Source organism: Zootoca vivipara, chromosome 6 (assembly GCF_965207765.1).
Source record: "Zootoca vivipara chromosome 6, rZooViv2.hap1.1, whole genome shotgun sequence".
NCBI lineage: Eukaryota > Metazoa > Chordata > Lepidosauria > Squamata > Lacertidae > Zootoca > Zootoca vivipara.
The window spans coordinates 74,117,002-74,133,217 of NC_142589.1; positions in this window are offsets into that span (position 1 = coordinate 74,117,002).

Below are 16,216 nucleotides of genomic sequence, written 5' to 3' on the forward strand. Positions count from 1 at the left end.
TTTCGTCCCTCTCCCATAATACTGACCTCAGGGGCACCCAGCGAAAGGAAGAACTCTTTACTCCATGAGAGATTAAAATGTGGAGTTAACTGCATGAAGATTTGGTGATGGCCACAGGGAAAAAATAAAAAATATTTTTGGGACAAAAATTCTGATCTTATGCATCCCTTTAGAATTAACTTTGGGAAATTATTCCAATAAAAGAGACCACTCCAATATATAGAGTTTTCTTAGTGGCATTTTTGAGAGCAATTGCACAGAAAGGTAGAGACAGAGAGACTGCATTAAAGCTGATCATTTAATAATAATAATAATTTATCATTTGTACCCCACTCATCTGGCTGGGTTCCCCCAGCCACTCTGGGCGGCTTCCAACAAAAAATTAAAATACATTTAACATTTTCCTGTATAATTTTATATACATTTGTGTCAAGAGAAAGGCGAAATGGATAGAACTAGCAGGAAACACACAGGTGGAGGGAGAACTGAGACAATCAGAGCTTGGGTTGGATATTTAAAAACTATAATTTAAGCATTTGCTTAACAGTCACAAAGATCAAATATGCACAACTTTCTTTTGCAGAGGTCATCCTGGAATTAACACGCAGCCTTCCCATCTGTCTCTCCACATGCTCATCACATGGAAACCTGAAAGCATAATGCAGAGAATTATATGCTGAACTTACATTCTTCATTCCTCCTTTCATAACAACTTTTCCTAAACATTTGTCTCATCTTTTAGGAAGATATTTCATGCTTTAGGAGCTATCATAACACTTATGTTTCAAAAATGATAACAACAGGGCATTATTGACAACTGGAAAAGGTGTGGTGTGGTTGTTATGAGTGGTGGACTCAGTGGTAAAGCTGCAAGCTCTGGCACTGGGGGCAGAGAGCAGGTGGGGGCATGGCTTGTGTGCACCACGGAAGGCATAGAGTGTTTCCTGGGGGCTGGCGTGCCGCCCGTGGGGGTGTGGTGCGTATCCCGGGGGCATGGCGAGCATCTGGACTGTGGTGTGCCACCAGTGGGGACGTGACGCCTGGTACGCGAAGGGAGCACGGCGCATGTCTGGGGCGGCCACAATGGCACCTCAACAGAATGGTGATGCTGGGGGCGGTGCGCTCACTCCGCACCCCTTCCTCTGCCAGTGGGCGGACTCATAATCTGGTGAACCAGGTTCGCTTCCCCGCTCCTCCACATGCAGTTGCTGGTTGACCTTGGACTAGTCACACTTCTCTGAAGTCTCTCAGCCTCACTCACCTCACAGAGTGTCTGTTGTGGGGGAGGAAGGGAAAGGAGATTGTTAGGTGCTTTGAGACTCCTTAAGGGGAGTGGAGGTCATCTGAGGTTGAGTGCTTTCCAGGTGTCTCATAGTCGGTGATCTGTTTTTAAGGAGTCCATCTCCTCAGCAGCCTGCACTGAATCAAATGTTATCTTTTCCATCAGTCTGGGGAACTTTCTTCCTGATCTACTCTTCTGCCTTTTTTTGCTTCAACTGTGTGAGCTGCAACCGGCAAGGCTTCCCTGGTTCTGGTGGCATGCCGATAGATTTTTTGGCAGCTGTAATATGGTAGCAAGTCCTAGATGATGGGCAAGAGTAGCTCTCTTTGGGGGAAAGGCTGACAACATAATGCTTTTCCTTACTACCCCTTACCACAAATACACCAAGCTGTGGACAAACAGCCATGGGCGTAGGCGGGGGGGGCAGGAGGGGGCAGCTGCCCCCCCCCAGAAGCAAAAAATTAATTTATTTTACAGACCATAACCAGCACTTTTCCCCTCCAAAAACTGAAGTGGAAAGGGCTACCAGTAGTTAAGCAGTTAAGACAATGGAGCACATATCCCCAGGGAAGATTCGATAGATGACCATTTCACCCTATTGTTCTTCAGTGAGGGTTGTTAATGAGCATTCAGGAATCGCATTAAGAGTTCTATTGGCGATTTAATGAGGGTGCAGAGGATTCAATTTGACTAAGGTGGCTCTGCAAGGCTAAAAGGAAGGGAATAAGAAGGGGGGGCTGTAGCTTTAACAGACACAATGATGTTTATAAAAAGCAGTGGTGTTCCAGTCTGCCCCTCCTCCTGCATCTGTATACTGTAAATCAGGGGTGGCCACCTCTCAATAGACTCTGATATACTCACAGTTTAAAACTGGGAGTGATCTACCCCCTTTTGGGGGGTTCAGGTCAAAGCTGTTGAGTTTTTTTAAGGAAGGGAAGCCCTGTTTTTTGGGGTTTAGGTCAAACTTGTTGAGCTTCTTTTAGGAGGGAGGGAGGCCCACTTTTGTTTCGGGGGTTCAGGTCATAGTTCAACAGGCGTACCGGTATCTTCTTCTTGCTGCAGAGTTTCAGCATCACAGCGTCACCCAGAGGCACCCACAAATATGAGTTACCTCTCTCTCTATTTCTTCCTTCCTTCCCTCCCTCTTCCACCCTTAATAAAATATGGGGGGCAGATAAGCCCCACATAGAAAGCCCATCAACATGGGGGGATGGCTCTTTCAAATACGGTATTTACCAGTAATTTTTTTGGGGGGGAGAGGCACCTAGGCCTCTAGGAGTTGGCTGCTATGCCTAGGAGTAGGGCAATTCAAGAAAGCAGAATGGTGCATATGCTATGGTAATATATCAACAGAATCATAGAATTGTAGTTGGAAGGGACCACAAGGGTCATCTAGTCCAACCCCCTGCAATGCAGGAATTTTTTCCCAAGGTGGGGCTTGAACCCACGACATGGTTGAAATATTATGCTGATATGCAGCAATGCCTCGGAGCCGTTGTGACTGCGGCCGTGCCTTGACTTGCCCTCGCCCACCCTGCCACCCCCTCTCGCCTGCCCGACCCTCCCGTCCTCTCCAGCCAAGCAGGGTAGCCGCCAACGCTGCCAGCCCCAGAAGCACAAGGTGGCCGCTGTCGCTGCAGCCATGATGTCACCGGGCCCACTGGCCCTGTAGCTCCACCCACATTCCCACTTCGTGGTCCCTCCCCTCCCATGCCTTGGCCCCGCCCCTGAATGACCATGACTCCCCCCCCTAGTTTTGATCCTGGCTACGCCCCTGCAAACATCTATTAAATTGTTCAGTACCATAAAGTCAGCTAGCACCATTTGACAAACTGATGGTGCCTTCTCATAGCTTTCACATTCTTAGGCCGCAGAAGTTCTCCCCTTTGTACAAGATCCATGATTTGTGATAGATCACAAGCTATATGAGGAAATACTGTATGTTCTGGTAATCTTGAGTGTCTGATAAACCGAGGCCACGAATGAAAGTTTCCAGTGTTACATAGCCCACACAAAGTTTCTCTCCAGTAAAATTTTTGCATTGCATATAAGGATAACACTTCCATCCTCATTTCTTTCCATTGGGAAAGTCTTTTTAGAGCTGCATGAAAACTCTCAGAGACATTTGTGGTGTTTCCACTTTTTTCATTATATATGTCCAGTCTCTTTAGAATCCAGGCCCCGGCATGATTTTTTTATTGCTTGGTGCAGGTCTTCCTTAAAGTAGTCCAAGAACGCTTTGCTCCAATTTGTTCTGAGTTTATCAAATTTGAATCTGTAGTCTTGCTCAGAATTTGACTTCAGAAGATCAAAAAAGTCAGCATGGCTCCATGTTTTTTCAACCAAACCACGATGTCTCTGTGGATGTGATTCCAGCATACCGCGCTGTGGCTCTTTAGCAAAACATGATCCAAAGCTTTTTCAATTCCCTTTTCTCTGTCAGACACTGTGACAAGTTTATCTGAATTGAGCAATGGACACTGCTTTGAAAGGGTTTCCAAAAATATCCTGTGATTGTCCTCTTGTCTGCTGTCATGTATCATGAATGTTAAAGGAATCAGTGGTGATTCAGCAAAAAGCACATTTTGAAAAAAATTAAGTAGTTAGGTTGACGTCTCCAAGTTTCCAAGTTGTGTCATATGAAAAAAGCATAGGTAAATCTGTCTTCAGTGATATTAATTTCCCAATTTCAGATTAAATATCTTGTAGGCCGATAACAACAATCACTGTAGGACACAGAGAGATATCATGGATGAAGCCTTCAAGAAGTTCTGTTAATTCAAAAACACTGTACAAATCATCATGGCTGATTTGTGTACGTTGTCTTTCAAGTTTAAGTTTGTTTCTTACCTAAGGAAACAAAAATCAAAATTGTATGGGATGCTTGTAAAGTAGTCATGAGAGGTCATTTCATACAATAAAATGCTGTAAATAAATTTTTTAAAAAAGCCAGGGAAGCAAGGAAAAAAGAAATTTGGGATGCCCTATCAAAGAAAGGAAACGAATTAGGAAAAAACTCAAATAAACAATCAATAAAACAGGCAATAAAATTATTAGAATCACAGCATTCAACGATAATCAATGAAGAAATAGCATGGAAAGTTAAAAAAAATGAAGCCGAAATTCTTTGAGCATGCAAACAAACCTGGAAAGTTGTTAGCATGGCAATTAAGGAGAAATCAACAGATGAATTATATATATAAGTAAAATTAATTCCAATGGAAAATTTCTAGATAAAACAAAAGAAATAAGGGGAGCCTTTAAAAAATATTTTCAGAATTTATACCAAAGAGGAAACGAAAAGGCAACCAACATACAGGAATATCTAAAAAAAGAGTAATCTGCCAAAGATAAAACAAGATGAGATAGTATTCTTAAATACACAAGTAACAGACAAAGAAATCTCTGATGCAATAAGTCAAATAAAGGTGGGCAAATCACCAGGAATAGATGGCTTATCAGGAAAATATTATAAAAATCTTTTAAAGAACAGCTTATAAATCCAATCCTATATAATAAAGTGTAAGTGTCTCTGCGTCCAGTCCCTGTGTCCCTGTGTCCGCGCTACTGCGCATGTGCCCCACGGACACAGGGACTGGACGTACACAGAGCCCAATCCCCGCACACTCACTCGCGCCCTCGAGCGGGGGGGGGGGGAATGCGGTTCTCTCTTCCTCAACGGCTTCCCCTCCAAACTGCTGTTCCGTGCCTCGCCTCCCGACTAACGGCGCGAGGGGAAGAGGGAAAGGGACCGCGAGGGATTGTGACGCGAGCGCGCCACCCGGCGGTTCAGATAGCCGTAAAAAGAATGAGGCAAGGCGGGCTTGGCTCTAGGTGGTTGGGAAAGGCGGGCGGGAGACGCGACGACGTTGGGGGAAGCACACAACGGACGCAGGCACAGAAACAGCCTAGAGCGCCGTGGGCCACGGAGAGTCCCGAGCCTCTGGGATGCAGCAGTGCTCTGTAGGACTTTGAATCCTCCTCCTGCTGCCGTGGCTCGGAGCTTGGAACTGGCTGCTGCTGCTGCTGCTGCTGCTGAAGCACCGACAAAGCACCCAGCAGCGCCGCGTGCACGGCAGGAGGAGGAGGATTCAAAGTGCTACAGAGCACTGCTGCGTCCCAGAGGCTCAGGACTCGCCGACCCGGCAAGCCGCCACCTCCTCCTCCTGCCGCGGCTCAGCACCCTCCCCGCTAACGCACAACTCTGAGGAGGCTTTACGCACCTCTCCTCACCCTGCGCGGGAAATGCTTTTTGCCCCTGGGTCCCTTCCCGCTCTTTTCTGGCGCCGAATCAAGGCGGCACCCCCCCCTGCTTCCCTTTCTTTCTTTCTTTCTTTCTTTCTTTCTTTCTTTCTTTCTTTCTTTCTTTCTCCCTTTCTGTCTTCTCTCCCTCTTTCTTATTCTTTCTTTCTTTATTCCCTTCCTTCTTTCCTACTCTTCTTTCTCTCCCCTTTTTCCTTCCTCTCTCCCTCCTGCTCCCTCCTTCCTTCCTACCTTCCTCCTTCCCATCTTTCTTCCTCTTCCTCATTCTTATTCTTTCTTTCCCTCTCCTTCCTTCCTTCTTTCTCCCTTTCTGTCTTCTCTCCCTCTTTCATTTCTTTCCTTCTTTATTCCCTTCCTTCTTTCCTACTCTTCTTTCTCTCCCCTCTTTCATTCCTCTCTCCCTCCTACTCCCTCTTTTCTTTCTTCCTTCCTTCCTTCCTTAGCTCACTGTTCTAGCACCCGTTATTTTAACGGGCTTCAAGATACTAGTGAGAGATATAATTAATTAACAAAATGGGAAATTCCAGAAACATGGAAGGAAGTTTATATTACCTTAATTCCAAAACAAGATACAGATTTGACCTTGGTCAAAAACTATAGACCTATTTCATTTTTGAACAAGATTTTTGCTAATATTTTAGCTAATAGATTGAAAAAGGTCTTAAATGTTTAAATACACCCAGACCAAGCGGGATTCCTTCCAGGTAGGCAGATGAAAGATAATATAATATTTTAAGTGTAATAGAGTATTTAGAAGTAAGAAATAAGAAAAAAGCAGCAGTGATGTTTATCGATGCGGAAAAAGTTTTTGACAATATATCTTGGGACTTTATAAGGAAAGTGATGGAAGAAATGGAATATGGAGAAAAGTTTATAAAAGGGATACAAGCTGTATATACAGAACAGAGTGCAAAACTAATTATTAACCAGGTGATAATGAATGAATTCAAAATAGAAAAAGGAACAAGACAAGGATGTCCGTTATCACCTTTATTATTCATTTTGGTCCTGAAGGTTTTGAACAGAAACATAAGAGCCGATAGATTGTGGGAATAAGAATTGGGGGGGGGGAAGGAATTTAAGTTGAAAGCATTTGCTGTTGACTTGGTAATTGCAGTTGAGGAAACAAAACTATGTCTCCCTAAAGCTTTTGAAAAAATATAAGTTTGGGCGAGTGGCAGGATTTCAATTAAATAAAGGAAAGACAAAAATACTAACAAAAAAATGACGGAACTGGAGAAAAAGGAGCTGCAGATTACAAAAATAGAAATTCATTTTAAAAAGTCAAATATTTAGGAATTTGGCTTAATAATAAAAATTTATATTTATATAATGACAACTATGAGAAAGTTTGGAATGAGATTAAGATAGATTTGGAAATTTGGAACAGAATGAATCTCTCCTTGATGGGAAGGATAGCAGCAATAAAGATGAATGCACTACCAAATATGATATTTTTATTTCAGTCAATAGCGATAATAAGCAACCTTGTTTCTGCTTCTGAAACTGGCAAAAATATATCTCTAAGTTTGTTTGGAATGGGAAAAGGCCTACAATAAAATATAAAATACTTATAGATATAAAAGACAGAAGAGGCTTCTCCCTTATAGAATTGAAATTATACTCTGAAGTAGCTTGCATTACATGGATTCGGGATTGGATTAAATTAGAAAGAGATTAAATACTGGACTTGGAGGGACATGATAATAGATTTGATTGGCATTCATATTTATGGTACGGGAAAGATAAAAAACATACAAGTTTTCATAATAAAATAACAATATTGTCAGGATCCTGCACTCCCCGCCCCTCGCACCTTGTCCCTCTCTATCCAGACAGGAACTGTGTGAGCGGGATGGGAATGCAGACCCGCGTACAAACCACAGAAATCAAGATGGTAGTTCTGCCACCACATCCTTATGCCCTAAGAGACCCTAGGGCAGGAGCTAAGGACATCCACTCCCCCCTTTACCAGGTACACTTAGCACTGCGTACTTTATCATACCACAGACATAAATTCAACAGGTAAGGTTTTTCAGTTACAAAACTCTGGCTCACTTTACCTTGATGCCAACAGAAGATCAATCAAAAGGGTAGGCTTAGGAACTGGGTTTATTTCCACCCCTAAGCAAAACCCAGAAAACAGAAAGGCGAGATTCCTTTTTCAGGATTTATTTTAAAATAAAACAAGATAGCTTAAAACAGTGCCCATTCCTTTAAAAGTTACAAACAGAAAATAAAAAGGTATGTAATATTTCTATCTAGGTACATACGAACCATTAACATTTCAGAAACACAGCAGGAATCACAAGAAGTCAGAAGTTGGTTTCAAATGCCAAGTGCCCGCAGGCCCTTCTCCTTGGCAGATAACATGGTGAGCTGTGTCTTTGGCAAGTTGCAGATTGCAAAGGATTCCATCTGCAAGTCAGCTATTCTTATCCTAATTTTTACCACAGGGTTCCGAGAATCAACAAATCCCATTATTACTCTATTTTAAACCCACCAATAATATTATGGGTGAAGCATAACTCCCTGATCACACACAGCTGTCTGTATTTTGACATCTAAGTGGACCTTGAAATGATTGAGGGGAAAATAGGGAGTTTCCCCCATGTCTGATTAACATGTACAAGGCATCTGAGGTGGAGAGGTGGAGACATAGCTGTCAAGTTTTCCCTTTTCTCTCAAGGAAGCCTATTCAGCATAAGGGAATTTCCCTTTAAAAAAGGGAGAAGTTGACAGCTGGCATGCTATGGTCCATGGGAACCATGGCATGCTATGGTCCATGGGGTCACGAAGAGTCGGACACGACTAACAACAACAACAATGGGTGGAGATCTTTTCTAACCCATTCCACATCCTCCCTAATTATCCCAGGTCTCTCTTGTGTAAATCAGTGGTAATCAGATAACAGCTCTGGCCTTTATACAGCCTCTCAATTAAATCACCTTATTACAGGCAGGATGAGGGGGCAAGAGGGGAGAGGTCGTTTTAGAGACCAGCTTGCATTCCTAAAACATGGAGCTTCTCCTTCTCCCCCAATACCCCACGGTTACATGAACCAAAGTTTCTACTCTATTGTCGTACACTCATGACAAAGATAAATGTTTATAAAAGTATGGAATAAATATAAAGATTTTCTAGAACCAAAACCCCCATGGTGGCTTTTGTCGGTGGAAGCATTAGCATGAAAAACAACTTAGCAAGGTAGGAAATTGGCTGATATATAGTGAATTACTAATAGAGGCAGAAAAAGGGTTTTGGTTGAAAGAATATGAGGAACTGAATATCTTTATACAAATCTGGTTACATCATAGACAATTTAACTAACTGTTTAAGGAAGACAATAAGAAAGGTTTCGGTTACATAACATAGTTTCAAACTTTCAAAAAGAGATAGTTGAGAGTGCTACGAAATTACTTGGAAAAATGTATAATTTGCTTTATGGGGAAATGTTAGATGAAATGGTAAAGTCATGTCAGTGTTTGAAAAGGAAAAAGTTTATGACCTCCTTTGCCTCCTTTGCCTGGTCCTCGGACCTAATCGGCACAAAGAGTCCTTGAAGGAGAGTACTTTGCAGAATGATGCTTTTACTGTATTACAAAAACAAAAACTTCTCCAACCACGATCAACAGCTTTACACATCAAACACAACCAGCTTTCTACCATCCAACCAACCACCACAAACACCCAAACAGATCATCCGGTATATATATATACAGAAGCATAATTGAGTGAAAGGTTATATGAGTCATGCAGGCTTTTCCAATTCATTGTAGGCTGCTGACTTAGTTCCTTTTTGAATTAAAGAAACAGCAGCTAATTTTTAAACCGTGATGCAGTGGCGGAGCTAGCCGCCTGGGGCGGCAAACACGAAGGCACCACACCGGGGTGTCCGTCGCGTGCCACGGCGCATGATGCACACGTCATGACGCATGGCACATGCGACGTGGCGTGCGGTGCATGCACAGGAGGCATGTGACACGGTGACGTGGCAAACCCCGCGAGCAAGCCGCAGAGTGATGCAGTCTTGCTTGCCTTGGGGCTTCTCCTCCATGGCGGCAGCCATTGGAGGTGGTCAGCCCCGTCCAGCCTGCTGCCTAGGGCGGCGCTCCCCCCGCCCCTCCTATTACTACACCACTGCCGTGATGCCCATTCTGTTTCTTAATTACCAAAACCTCAACAGAAACAAAGCATACATTCACTAAACCCACAAACCCAGTTTTGTCATCAATACCTTATGACATGTTACTTGTTACTTGGAGAGGGTCGAAGGGGTTTGTGAACCTCTCTGCCCCACTCCGCTTCTGAGACAGAGCTCGGCAACCCAGCACCCCCCCCCCAACGTTTAGGATTCGGAGGTTCATTCCCCCCCCTTACAGTTAGTTATCCTGGCTGGGACAGGCAGGAGCCTAGCAAAATCTGGACAGAGTCACATTCAGAAATCATTTGAGCCCCCCCCCCCTAATCCACTTCTGGTTACAACCTAACTATTTCACTATTCTTCAGTTGCCTGCTAGGGAGCAAAGTTCAGGCATTGCAAACCTCCCTTGCATGGTATGAGCTTTCGTGTGCATGCACACTTCTTCATGCACACGAAAGCTCATACCAAAATAAAAACTTAGTTGGTCTTTAAGGTGCTGCTGAAGGATTATTTTTATTATTATTATTTTGCTTCGACACAGACCAACACGGCTACCTACCTGTAACTCCCTTGCATGTTTTGTTTTGTTTTTACTTTAGACCAGTGGTTCCCAACCTTTTTTGGCCATGCCCACCTAAGCATCTCAAAAATCCAGATTGCCCCCCCCCCCCGTGACATATAATTCGTATTATCCAAAAAGTGAACGTCTCTTCAAGTAGAGCAGGCATGTCCAAAGTCCATTTCGGGGGCTTAATCCGGATCCGGCCCCTGTGGCAGTTTATTTATTTCTTTTAAAAAAGCTCAACAACTTTGGGGCAAAATCATTAAAAAAAAAGATCAACTACCCTTACACATGACCACTTCATCAAATCTGGCCCTCATTGAAAAAAGTTTGGACACCACTGACCTAGAGGAATTGCCCTCCCCCCCAAAAAACAAATTGCCCCCCTGTGGGACGTGTGCCACACGTTGGGAACCACGGCTTTAGACAAAGGGCGGGTGAGGGGTGATGTGCTAAAAGTTTGCAAAATTATGCATGGCATGGAGAGAGCGGATAGAGGCAAGTTTTCCACCCTCTCTCACAACCCCAGAACTCGTGGACATTCCAACGAAGCTGAAAGTTGGAAGATTCAGAATGGATAAAAGGAAATGCTTCTTCGGGCAGCGCATAGATAAACTCTGGAATTCACTGCCGCTGGAGGCAAGAACGACCACCGATTTGGATGGCTTTAAACGAGGACGAGACAAAACCACGTAGAAGGGCAAAATGTTTCTGAATCCCAGCTGCCTGGAACTGTTCCGTCTCTGTCCTGAGAACAGGATGCTGCATCCAGCCTCATAGGCGTCGCCACCAATGCCCCGCTTCCTGGCCAAGGGGGCGGGTTAGGCTATAACGTGAGATTCTCCTCTGGGTGGCGAGATAGCGGATGATCGAAAGTGAAAGCAGGCATCCGGCTGCCTCTTTCCTTCAAAGGCGAGCGGTTCCAGGAAATCAGCGCTTCTCACGCCCGGCTGGATAAATATCTCCCTGGCAACCATGAAGAATCCTCCCCAATCTGCAGACAAAAATAGGAACTTTTTTCTGAATTCCCCTTGCAGCACTTTGATCCCAAACCGAATAAATTCATGCGCAAAATTACTCGTTTGTGTGCGTTGCCCCGGGAGTGGGGGTGGGCATCGAGTGGTTGTTGTTGTTTAGTCGTTTAGTCATGTCCAATTCTTTGTGACCCCTTGGACCAGAGCTCACCAAGCTCTGTGTTCCACTGCCTCCCACAGTTTGGTCAAACTAATGTTGGTAGCTTCAAGAACACTGTCCAACCATCTCCATAGCTGCCAAGTTTTCCCTTTTCTCACGAGGAAGCCTATTCCACATAAGGGAAAATCCCTTAAAAAAAAGGGATAACTTGGCAGCTATGACCATCTCGTCCTCTGTCGTCCCCTTCTCCTTGTGCCCTCAAACTTTCCCAACATCAGGGTCTTTTCCAGGGAGTCTTCTCTTCTCATAAGGTGGCCAAAGTATTGGAGCCTCAGCTTCAGGATCTGTCCTTCCAGTGAGCATTCAGGGCTGATTTCCTTAATCGAGTGGTTAAAGGTAAAGGTAAAGGGACCCCTGACCATTAGGTCCAGTCGTGACCGACTCTGGGGTTGCAGCGCTCATCTTGTGTTATTGGCCGAGGGAGCCGGCGTACAGCTTCCAGGTCACGTGGCCAGCATGACAAAGCCACTTCTGGCGAACCAGAGCAGCACACGGAAACACCGTTTACCTTCCCACTGTAGCGGTACCTATTTATCTACTTGCACTTTGACATGATTTTGAACTGCTAGGTTGGCAGGAGCTGGGACCGAGCAACGGGAGCTCACCCCGTCACGGGGATTCAAACCACTGACCTTCTGGTTGGCAAGCCCTAGGCTCAGTGGTTTAACCCACAGCGCCACCCGTGTCCCCAATCGAGTGGTTATTTCGTTTTAATTCTTTTTTTCCCCTCGCCATGGAGGGGGAAAGGCACTTGTGAGATTTTTCTGCCTCAGGAATCAAGTGAACTTGATTGGCCGTTGGTCAGTGGTGGAAAGGCACCATTTGCAGTCCCACTTCAGGCAGCGACACTTGGGCAGATTGGCTTTGAGTGTGTGTAAGAATAATCCAATCGTAGAGTTGGAGGGGAACCTGAGGGTCATCTAGTTCAACCCCCCCCAAAAAATGCAGAAATCTCAGCTAAAGCAGCCATGGCAGATGGCGCTCCTTATAAAACTCCAAGGAAGGAGAGTCCAGAGGTCTGAGAAACGGTTCTGGAGACCGTTTGTGGAAAATGCCCAAATACCTGATCTGAAAAATGCCAAAATATGTACCTGGAAATATTTTTATTAAGCTAGCCCAAATGTCACAAAAGGGTATGTGAACTTGAGTTTTCCAGAACATTTGGTAATTGAGGGTGAACTTGGCTGACATACAGTGGTACCTTGGTTTATGAACTTAACCCGTTACGGAAGTCCATTCTTAAACCAAAGCTTTCTTAAACCAATGTGTGCTATCCCATAGCAGCGGGGGACTCAATTTACAAATTACAACTCAACAGGAAGTGGAACATGTTCTGCTTCCAAGGCAAAGTTCACAAACCAAAACACCTACTTCCAGGTTTGCAGCGTTCTTAATCTAAGTTGTTCATAAACTAAGCTGTTCTTTAAACCAAGGTACTGTATCTGGAATACCTAAGTGGAGTACCTAATACCCTCTATGATTCTACAGTATCCTATACAGTATCCTATATAATAAAGTGCAGGTGTCTCTGCGTCCAGATTCCCTGTGTCCCTGTGTCCACGCTACTGCACATGTGCCCCACGGACACAGGGATTGGATGCAGAGACTGCACGCACACACGCTCTCCCCACCCCCCACCTACAGTTTCCCTGCGGCCGCCAACTGCTGCTCCCAGCCGGACTGAGTGTTGGCGGCGGGGGGGGGGAAGCACGCGCGTGTGTGTCCAGCAAGGACAGGTCCCGGGGTTTGGAGAAGCGCTGCGCAAGCGCTTCTCGGAACCCCGGGATGTCTCCTTCCTATTGGCGGCTGGGGGAGAGGAAGGAAGGAGGAGAAAGGGCTGCTTTCGCCTCCTTCGTTTCTGTCCCACTGCCGCCGACAACAAGGACAGGTCCCGGGGTTCGGAGAAGCACTGCGCAAGCGCTTCTCCGAACCCCGGGATGTTCTGACGCCAGTTTACTCAACGGGCTGAATTACACTAGTCTATATATATAAATGTAAAAATCGTGAAACTGCGTTTTCCACTTTTCTCCGTAACCGCTTGACCGATCGTCCTGAAATTTTGACACAACGATCCACGCCACTCCCCGAGCGTTGTTGTGGACAAAAATCCCTCAAATCACACACCTGGGCAGGTATAGACCTGGTTTTCCATCAACTCAAACAGCGCCCTCGAGTGGCGTAATGCCCTCCTCCACCCCCTCCCTTCCTGTGAAATCTAAGCCATACCCACAAACCAAATGACACCATCAACCAAGCAACTGAAACCACCAAGGCGGTCATTTTCAACCCACCAAATAACCAACATTGCCAAGTGGAGGTAGGGGCCTGCCTGGAGGGGATGCGGGGGGACGACGAATAAGGAGCAGGGATACGTAATGGGTCAGAACAGGGTGGGGGGAGACACAGGGTCTGGGATGAGACTGAGATGGCGAAGATATCATTGGGAGGCCTCTACATTAATGAGAAGTGGGCGTGCAAATCCACATTTTGCTCTAACTTCTCTCTCCTACATCATGGATGTTGGCAAACTGAATCTTAAAAAGGCGAAATAATATCAGAATTTGAGCTGTCAGAGATGCACAAGGGAAACTATGCTTTAACGCTCATGAACTTGGCAGTCGTTTTTCATATTATGAATTTTTGCTCTGCTGTGGACAAGCCCTATGTCTTATCCTCCCATTTTGCTGCTCCTGGTATCTCAACTTCGCCTCGCTGCAGAAACTCCTCCCCACCTTTTGCAGAGCAGAAGTCAACCCTGGACCCATTGCATGTGAAATTTGAGACTTTCTACCAGGCCAGGGTTTCTCCAGCCAACTCTGTGCTTCTGACAGACTGGAAAAAAGGGGCTAGGGCCCATAAGTAGGATCTGGGGCACACGGCTGTTACAAACAAAGCAAATTAAGCTGTTGTAACATAACAATTTTGAGGATATTGTACATCTTTGGCCAGGGTGGTATAGTGGTTAAGAGAGTTTTGGACAAGGACCTGGGAGACCCGGGTTTGAATCCCCACATGACCATGACACTTTGGTGACCATGGGGCATTCAAAACCTCCCACAGCCTAGCCAACCTCACAGGGCTGTTGTGGGGATTCAATGAAGACCATGTCACCTTGAATTCCTTGGGAGAAAAATGTTAAATAAATAATAAATAAATAAGCCACCTCTTCTTCCACACCACAAGAAAATTTAATGAAACACACAATTAAAAATGCAATGTTGTGAACTCCAGAATTATTTTATTATTTCGCCAGACATTTATTCATGTAAAAAAAAAAAGTGTACAGTACAATATCAAAGCAAACAATATATTTCAAATCCAGCAATTAAACCTACCCTCAAATGTGACGGTTAAATTTGTAAGCTTCCAAGTGCTCACAATCTGCACCCAACACCATTATCAGGTCAAGTCTGTGGTAAGCATCACTCTGCTAATACTGCAATATGGGCACTCAGGCTGCATCAACACAGCAGCTTTCTTCGTGATAGTGGCTTTGGTGTCACCTGAGGCACTATATGGCAAAAAGTTCTTCATAGGCAACAGGCATGCAAGTAGCTAACTGGCTTTGTAAAGAGGTGGCCTTTGACAAATATAGCACCATTTTAAGGTGTTCAAGGAAATCTGCACACAACCTGCATTTTCAATACAATCTTGGAAGGCAAGTGGAATTTTTTTTACAGCTTCCTTTTTGCTTATTAACAAATGTCAGAGAAGAAGCAAAAGGAAGTGTCAGTTCTGATGGGGGGGGGAATCCTGGCAAATATATTAATACGGTAGATGGGTGTGTCAGGGAACAACAGAAGCTAAACTAGGGGACACCAAAATGCCCTGGCTAACACACCACCAACTACACGCCTTCTTAAACAATCCAGTAGTAAAATCAACAGCTACTAGGCCCTTGACCACCTTCGAAAACCTTCTCCTAAAAACAACAGGACATAGCAAGGGGATGGTATCCACAATATACAAATGGTACCTAACACCATGGAAACTGGTGCTGATACACCCAGGAACCTCGCCAAAATGCTGGAGAGGCTGCATCTCCACAGGCACATACCTCCACATGTGGTGGGAATACCTCAAAACCCAAGTCTTCTGGACAACAGTCATACAAGAAGCAAAATAACTAAACAGGTACTAGAAGTCTCCCCAGAACTGGCCCTACTAAACATCTTCCAAGATAGCAATGCCCACTCACACTATAAAGAGCCACCTACTCTCAACAGCCAGACACTGGAGAGACCTGTCAGGAATAAACATGGAACACTGGTATCAAGTAGTATGGGAAACATCCTTACTACCGTGTTTCCCCCTTTTTAAGACACCGTCTTATAACTTTTTTTCCTCAAAAAAACACAGGGTGGCTTACTTTCGGTGGGGTGTCTTATTTTTTTTTATTGCCGGTATGGTATTTATGGCTCAGGGCGCCGCTGGGCTCTCTTGAGTGCTCGGTGCTGCAGCAGCCACTGGTTCCAGGTGGCGGGGCGGCAGGCGTCCTTAACCAGGCCAGGCGGAGGCCGCTGGCTCAGGCACTCCGCCCGCTGCTGCAGGGTGCTCCAAGCTCCTTGACTGGGCCAGGCAAGGAAGAAGCAGTGAGCCCAGCGGTGGTGGCAAGCACGGAAGCAGTAGGGACGGCGGTGGATGAGAAGGCGGAGCGCGGGGATGCAGCCAGCAAGGCGGGAGCGCGATCAGCTGTTAAGCGACGCTCTTGGAGCGCCGCTTCACAGCTGATCGCGCTCCTGCAGTGCCGGCAGCATGGAGTGACTCTGTG